Source organism: Dendrobates tinctorius, unplaced genomic scaffold (genome assembly GCF_039654945.1).
Source record: "Dendrobates tinctorius isolate UK_male_01 unplaced genomic scaffold, ASM3965494v1 ptg000015l, whole genome shotgun sequence".
NCBI classification, from domain to species: domain Eukaryota; kingdom Metazoa; phylum Chordata; class Amphibia; order Anura; family Dendrobatidae; genus Dendrobates; species Dendrobates tinctorius.
This window is the reverse complement of record NW_027361683.1, coordinates 7,539,396-7,545,828: the sequence shown is the minus strand read 5'-3', so window position 1 is coordinate 7,545,828 and position 6,433 is coordinate 7,539,396. Positions and strand designations below refer to the sequence as shown.

The 6,433-nt window shown below is 45.3% G+C and overlaps 1 long non-coding RNA gene across 1 annotated transcript; it reads right to left on the bottom strand.

Annotated features, from left to right (window-relative positions):
• Positions 1-269: 269 nt before the first annotated feature.
• On the bottom strand, positions 270-1,192 carry LOC141074551 (uncharacterized). Its single transcript, XR_012227195.1, has 3 exons — positions 907-1,192; positions 771-831; positions 270-694 (listed from the first exon to the last, which is right to left on the bottom strand). It is a non-coding gene; the product is annotated as an uncharacterized lncRNA (long non-coding RNA).
• Between the last annotated feature and the right edge of the window lie 5,241 nt (positions 1,193-6,433).

The window sequence follows — 6,433 nt, the reverse complement described above, 5'->3', positions numbered from 1 at the left end:
ACAGTCACTGCGGCACAATGTAGCAATACAATATTCAAAGCAGTCACTGTAGACCCCGATGACACTGTTGGGTTTCCTGCTAGAATACGCCTAGCACGAAACCCAACAGTGCCGTCAAGGACAACAGTCACTGCGGCACAATGTAGCAATACAATACTCAAAGCAGTCACTGTAGACCCCGATGACACTGTTGGGTTTCCTGCTAGAATACGCCTAGCACGAAACCCAACAGTGCCGTCAAGGACAACAGTCACTGCGGCACAATACAGAGCAGGGAAATACTCACTAAACGCCTTTTTGGAGGATGCTGTGGCGCTGTCCCAGCCATCCATCAACGCTGCGGCCACCTCATTCCATAGCCGCCGGGTCACCACATTGTCCTTGTACAGCCGGTCACGGCTGTCCCACAACGGCGAACGCTCCTGGACCAGGCTGATGAGCTGCTCATTATCCAGGTAGACGTCTTCATCCCGTTGTGGAACCTAGACAAAACACATTCATTAGAATAATCAAATTTAAATTGAATAAAAAGTTACAAAAAAAGAAACAAAAAAATGAGTAAAAATAGAAGATAAAAAATAAAGAACATTACAAATCATTTGATACTTACATTCCGTATCACCACCGGGACTTGGCTTCGCTGCTCCTGCTCTTCGCCCTCACTAGTGCCGTCCGCAGATGATGATGACGATGTCTTAAGAAAGTTGAAAAAAACGTAAGAGATTTGGAGAAGCAGCAGATATACTTACCAGATGCACGAAAATAATCACCTCACGGTCTGCTTGCGCCAATTCCTGCCGCGATGGGGAATACTCGGATTCTGAAGACATACTGCATGTAAAAATAATAAAAATCATTAGTACATACATAATTTAAAAGGACAGGCATATAATGTAATATACTCACATTCTTCGCTGATATAATGGGTTCTTGGTTGACTGTCTGCTCTTCAATCTGTCAGTGTAGTAGTGGCAGAGTTTTGGCAGGCACCTCCTTTATATAGACTTTTTTTTTTTGACTTTAGAAGATTCTAACTAGGATAAAAAGTGGACACCACCCAAAAAACGCAGCGCTAAAAAATCGCATACCTGCGCATGCCAGTGCGCACGTATGCGCATCCATAGGCTATAATGGCCATTTTTAGCGCAAAACGTGCGCATACGTGCGCATGCGCTTTTTTCCAGGGCCAAAAAATGCAACATGCAGCGTCTGGAAAATACCAACGCACACCCCAAAAAAACGCAGCGCATGAAAATCGCATACATGCGCTTACAAGCGCGCATGTATGCGCACCCATGTTAAATATAGGGGAAAAATCGCATGCGCACGTATGCGTTTTTTTCCAGCGCTAAAAAACGCAAATGTGAAACCAGCCTTAGATCATCAACATTTTGGGTCGACAGACAAGTCCTTTTTTCTGTCAGGATTGATCCAGCAGCACTGAAGACTCTTTCAGATAGCTCACTAGCAGCAGGGCAAGCAAGCTCCTGTAAGGTATATTGTGCCAGTTCAGGCCAGGTGTCCAGTTTACAGGCCCAATAGTCAAAGGGGAATGACCTGTGAGGGAGAACATCAATATGGAAGGAGAAGTAGTTTGTAACCATAGTTGACAACTGCTTTCTCCTGTCACTTTCAATCGATGCAGTATTACCAGTCGTGTGAGCGGTACTTGAAGAATCCGTCCACAACATGGTCATGAAACCCCTGCCTCCAATGCCACTTCAGATGTGTGCACCACAAACACCTCTTCCATGTTGCCCCCTACGGCTCGTGGGAGAACCATCACCGCTGCTGTGTGCTGGGAATGCCTCAAACAAATGGTTTACCAGAGTTGCTTGTTTGTTAGCCAATATTAGCTCTAGGTTCTCCTGTGGCATGATGTTTTGGAATTAGCCTTTATAGCTTGGATCCAATATGCTGGCCAACCAGTAGTCGTCATCGTTCATCATTTTGGCAATGCGGGGGTCCCTTTTTAGGATCTGCAAGGCATAATCACACATGTGGGCCAATGTTCCAGGTGTCAATGATTCACTGTCACTGCTGGGTGGAGGAGCACTTTCTAGCAAATCCACATCCCTTGAGTCACGCACAAACCCTGTACCTGACCTTGCCACGCCAACATTTTCTCTTGCCCCTGAGAAGCATCCTCCTCCCCTAAATAATCATCCCCTTCATCCTCCTCCTCCTCCTCTTCTTCCTCCACCTCGTCCAGTAGAGTTCCCTGAGCAGACAATGGCTGACTGTCATCAAGGCTTCCCTCCTCCTCGGCTGCAGACGCATGCTCCTTAATGTGCATCAAAGGTTGCATGAGCAGACGCATAAGTGGGATGCTCATGCTTATGATGGCGTCGTCTGCGCTTACCAGCCGTGTGTTGTTGTGAGTTCATTCTCTGGTTCACCAGTTGTGAGCTCTCCTTCCAGACTCCCTCTGGTGGTAAAAGGAGGTAGAGAGGTTGATTTGATCGGTGGAGATCTGCCACCTGAGAATGAGGATGACGATAGGATCTCAGGAGTCTCAGATTGGATTTAAGACAGCCGATGTCGTATTCAGTTGCGGGTGATTCCTTCTGGCTTGTCAGCTCTTGGTTTTCAGCTCTGTTCCAGTCATCTAAAGCTAAGTTTTTCTGCTAATGTTCACACTTGATTTTGTTGGTCTATTCAGTTTTTTGTGTGGTCTGCCAGCCCTGGCTGGGGGCTCAGCTGAATTTCCACTCTTATTTATCAGTATTTTGCCAATTGGCTTTTTGTCCCTTACTAGTTCGGTCTCTTTTTGCTCTGTCTCAGAAAATTTCACAGTGCTGATATAGTTGGAGAAGTCTAGTGACTTCAGGGTTAATTTTGCTATCAGAAGTGTTGGACATGATTTTTGTAGGGTTTTTTGCAGGTTGCAGACAGTGTCTTTCCTTTCCTGTCTAGTTAGTTTGGGCCCCATCATTTGCTCAGTCTATTTTTCTGCCTGTGTTTGTGCCTTCATCTTGTTTCACCGTCAATACATGTGTGGGGGTTATCTATTCCTTTGGGGTCTGCTCTGGGGCAGTTAGTTTTCCCTTTTCTTGCTTTAGGCTTATTTAGTCCTCCGGCCGTGACGAGGCATCTAGGAACATCGTAGGCACGCTCCACGGCTACTGCTAGTTGTGTGGTAAGATCAGGGATCTGCAATCTGCATAGTTACCAACCTCTCTGGTTTTCTGGGCTTAGCTTGTTTAGGCTTTTTCCTCGTCGGTGACCCATTCATAACAGAATCACCAGCCATACTGCAGATTCTAGGGTACTCAAAAGCACGTCACTTAGAGTTGTTAAAAAAAAAAAAAGTTTCAGAATTTTTTTTTTTATATATGTTTTCCTCTTTTTTCTCTGGGGCCGTAGGAGGATTTTTTTTCTTTTTCCTAATGGAGATTAAGCAATTGTCTGATCGTGTGGAGCAGCTGGCTGCTGAAGTGCGGGGAATTTCCGCCTACCTCATTCAGTCACATGCTGCTGAACCTAAGATCCCTACTCCTGATGTGTTTTCTGGGGATCGGTCTAGATTTCTGAAGTTTAAGAATAATTGTAAATTGTTTCTGGCCTTGAAGCCTAACTCATCGGGGAGCTCTGTGCAGCAGGTTAAAATTGTCATCTCCTTGCTGCGCGGCGATCCCCAGGATTGGGCTTTTTCTCTGACACTTGAAAATCCTATTCTGACTAATGTGGATGCATTTTTTCAGGCCTTGGGGTTGTTGTACGATGAACCTAATGCTGTAAATCAAGCTGAGAGAACCCTGTTGGCATTAAACCAGGGTCAGGATTCTGCAGAGTTATACTGTCAAAAATTCCGAAAGTGAGGGGCGTGTCTGGGAGCCGCACTCAATGGAAGCATAGAACTTCTGCTCCTGAGCCTGCCATCCTTATAGAGAGGATTACATGCCCAACTGACATACAAATTGGCTAAAAAGAGGGGGAAGACATCGGCCAGAGTTCCTCTGAAGATAGGGAGGATTCTACATCATCTTACCTTCTAGAATCACCACATGAAGAGGGAAGCACATGTCCCTGTGCTATTGAACAGACTCCGGCGCCATCTTGATAAGCTAGATAAACAGCCTGCACTTCGCGCTCTCTGGCCTCCGCTGTGCAGAGTGTTGAAGAAGGAGATCCAGGACTCTGATATTAGCTCAGGAAGACCGCCCGACGGAGGAGGTTAGTGAGGAGAGTTGTGTAAGGAGAAAACACTGACAAGCTGGTGCTGCAGCAACAGGGTCCTAATGCCTGCACTCAAGGGCTGCAAACATGTGCTGAGCTTTCTGCAACACAGCTTAAGCACAGAAATAAGGTGGATTCAGGGTTTACCAAAGTAAAATTATCTCCACACGCTGCCTGTTTCTACCCTGACAATCTAAATACACTTGCAGGGACTTCGTCTGAAGTGTGCACTACATCACATTTTCCTCTTTTTCCTGCACCTCAGCAAACTCGCTTAATAGACAGCATGCCTTCAAAATCACAAAGGCAGCCATCTGCTAGGGGAAGGTCAGGGGACATGGTTGGACACTCCTGAAGGGGACCTGAGGGGCGCTTCGTCGTTCTCAGTACTGGCCTCACTTAATGACACCGAAGGGGCTTCACAGGACCTTATGTCGGACGCTGATTCCGGAGATGCAGATCTCCAACTAGACATCAAATCTCTGGAGCGATATCTCAGGCACCTTCCAACTAAAGAGGACTTCAAGTCCCTGGTGTCCGATGTGAGGGATGTATGAAGGGCAGAGATTAAGTCCATGCATCAGGATGTCAAGCTCCTTGCTGATAGAGTGGATGCTGTGGAAACGGAGCACGATGCCACTAGACAATATGTCTCAAAACTGCAGCACCACATAGTTTCATACGCTAAAGTGCTGGGCGAGACAAATAAACATTTGGAAGACTTGGACAACAGAGGACGCCGCAATAACATTAGAGTGAGGGGTATCCCTGAAGCAGCTGGTTCAGAAGATCTGTATACAGTACTCGAATCCATTTTCAATTCAATACTGGGTCAAACTTCATCCTATAAAATAAAGCTGGATAGAGCACATAGGGCCCTCCGCCCCAAGGGAGCTCAATCTCAGCCCCGAGATGTGATATGCTGCGTCCATGACTTTCAAGCAAAAGAATCCATCATGTCCAAGGCTCGTGCTCTCCATAAGCTTGAATTTAATGAAACCTCAATCCAACTGTATCCTGACTTGTCGTGGATCACCCTTCAAAGGAGAAGACATCTGAAACCACTTTTCACCGTACTGAAAAATAAAAACCTACAGTATCGTTGGGGGTACCCCTTTGCTCTCATTGTTGTGAGAAATGGACAGTCAACTACCTTACGCTCCTTCAAGGACCTTCCAGCTTTCTGCTCTGATCTGGAGATACCGCTCCCCGACCTGACGGACTGGGACTTGGTCATGCCTCCCATGTCACCTCCGCCAATCTGGCAGAATGTTGAGTCCAAGAAGAGAGGTTCTTCTACTCGGGAGATCACACAACTGGATTCATCTTGATCATATATGCCTCCGCAACCTTTTTTTTTTTTCAGAAGCTGGGCTCTGACTGATCCTCTTTCCATATAACAGTCTAAAGTTTATGACTACACGTCCTCTCTGACATTTTGGTAATTTCTTTTTAGCTGTTCTTCTGTTTTGGACGCTGGGTAAAGGACAGCATACAATATTTTGTTCTTTAGTGTTTTGCACTTACAGTGTTTTGGGTGTCTCTTACCACGACTTCCTCACAAAAGGGGGGGTCAGTTCCTTCTTTTTTACCCAGTTCCTTTCTAGAAAAATGATTAGGAAAGGTTGGGTATGCCCACCCTACCCACAGAGGGGAGAGATGAGGAGACAGACTAGCTCTTTCCCTCCTCTCTCTCCTCATTCTTTGGTAAAGCCATTGTTGTATTTTTTGGATTCTATCTGTAGTAAATTATTGTACTGTTTTGTCTTTGTCTTCCCTCTTTCCTTTTGTATCTCCTCCTACAGATTTGTGGGGCATATGATGGTATTCTCTTGCTCTCTCAAAGAAGTTTCGGAATTTGATGATCCTCAGAGGAGAGAATCGTTCCATAGCATCCTGGGTAAAACGTTGTGCTCATTGTTTTTTTCTCTCTTCTACCAAGATAATGGCTAAAATATTAACACCAAATGTAAAGGGCCTCAACTCTAATACTAAGAAGCGTATGGTCCTCAATGAGTTACGGGTACATGGTGCAGATATAGCTTTCTTGCAGGAAACCCATTTAAATCTTAGTGGAAATTGCAACTTTGCCAAACATTTATATCCCAAAATTTACTTGCCTCTCAGGTCAAGAAAAAAGCAGGTGTGGCTATCCTAATTTCTAGAACATGCCCTATACAAATAACATCAGAGATATTAGATCCCAGGGAAGATATATTATATTACAAGGCACATACAAGGATATACCAATTAC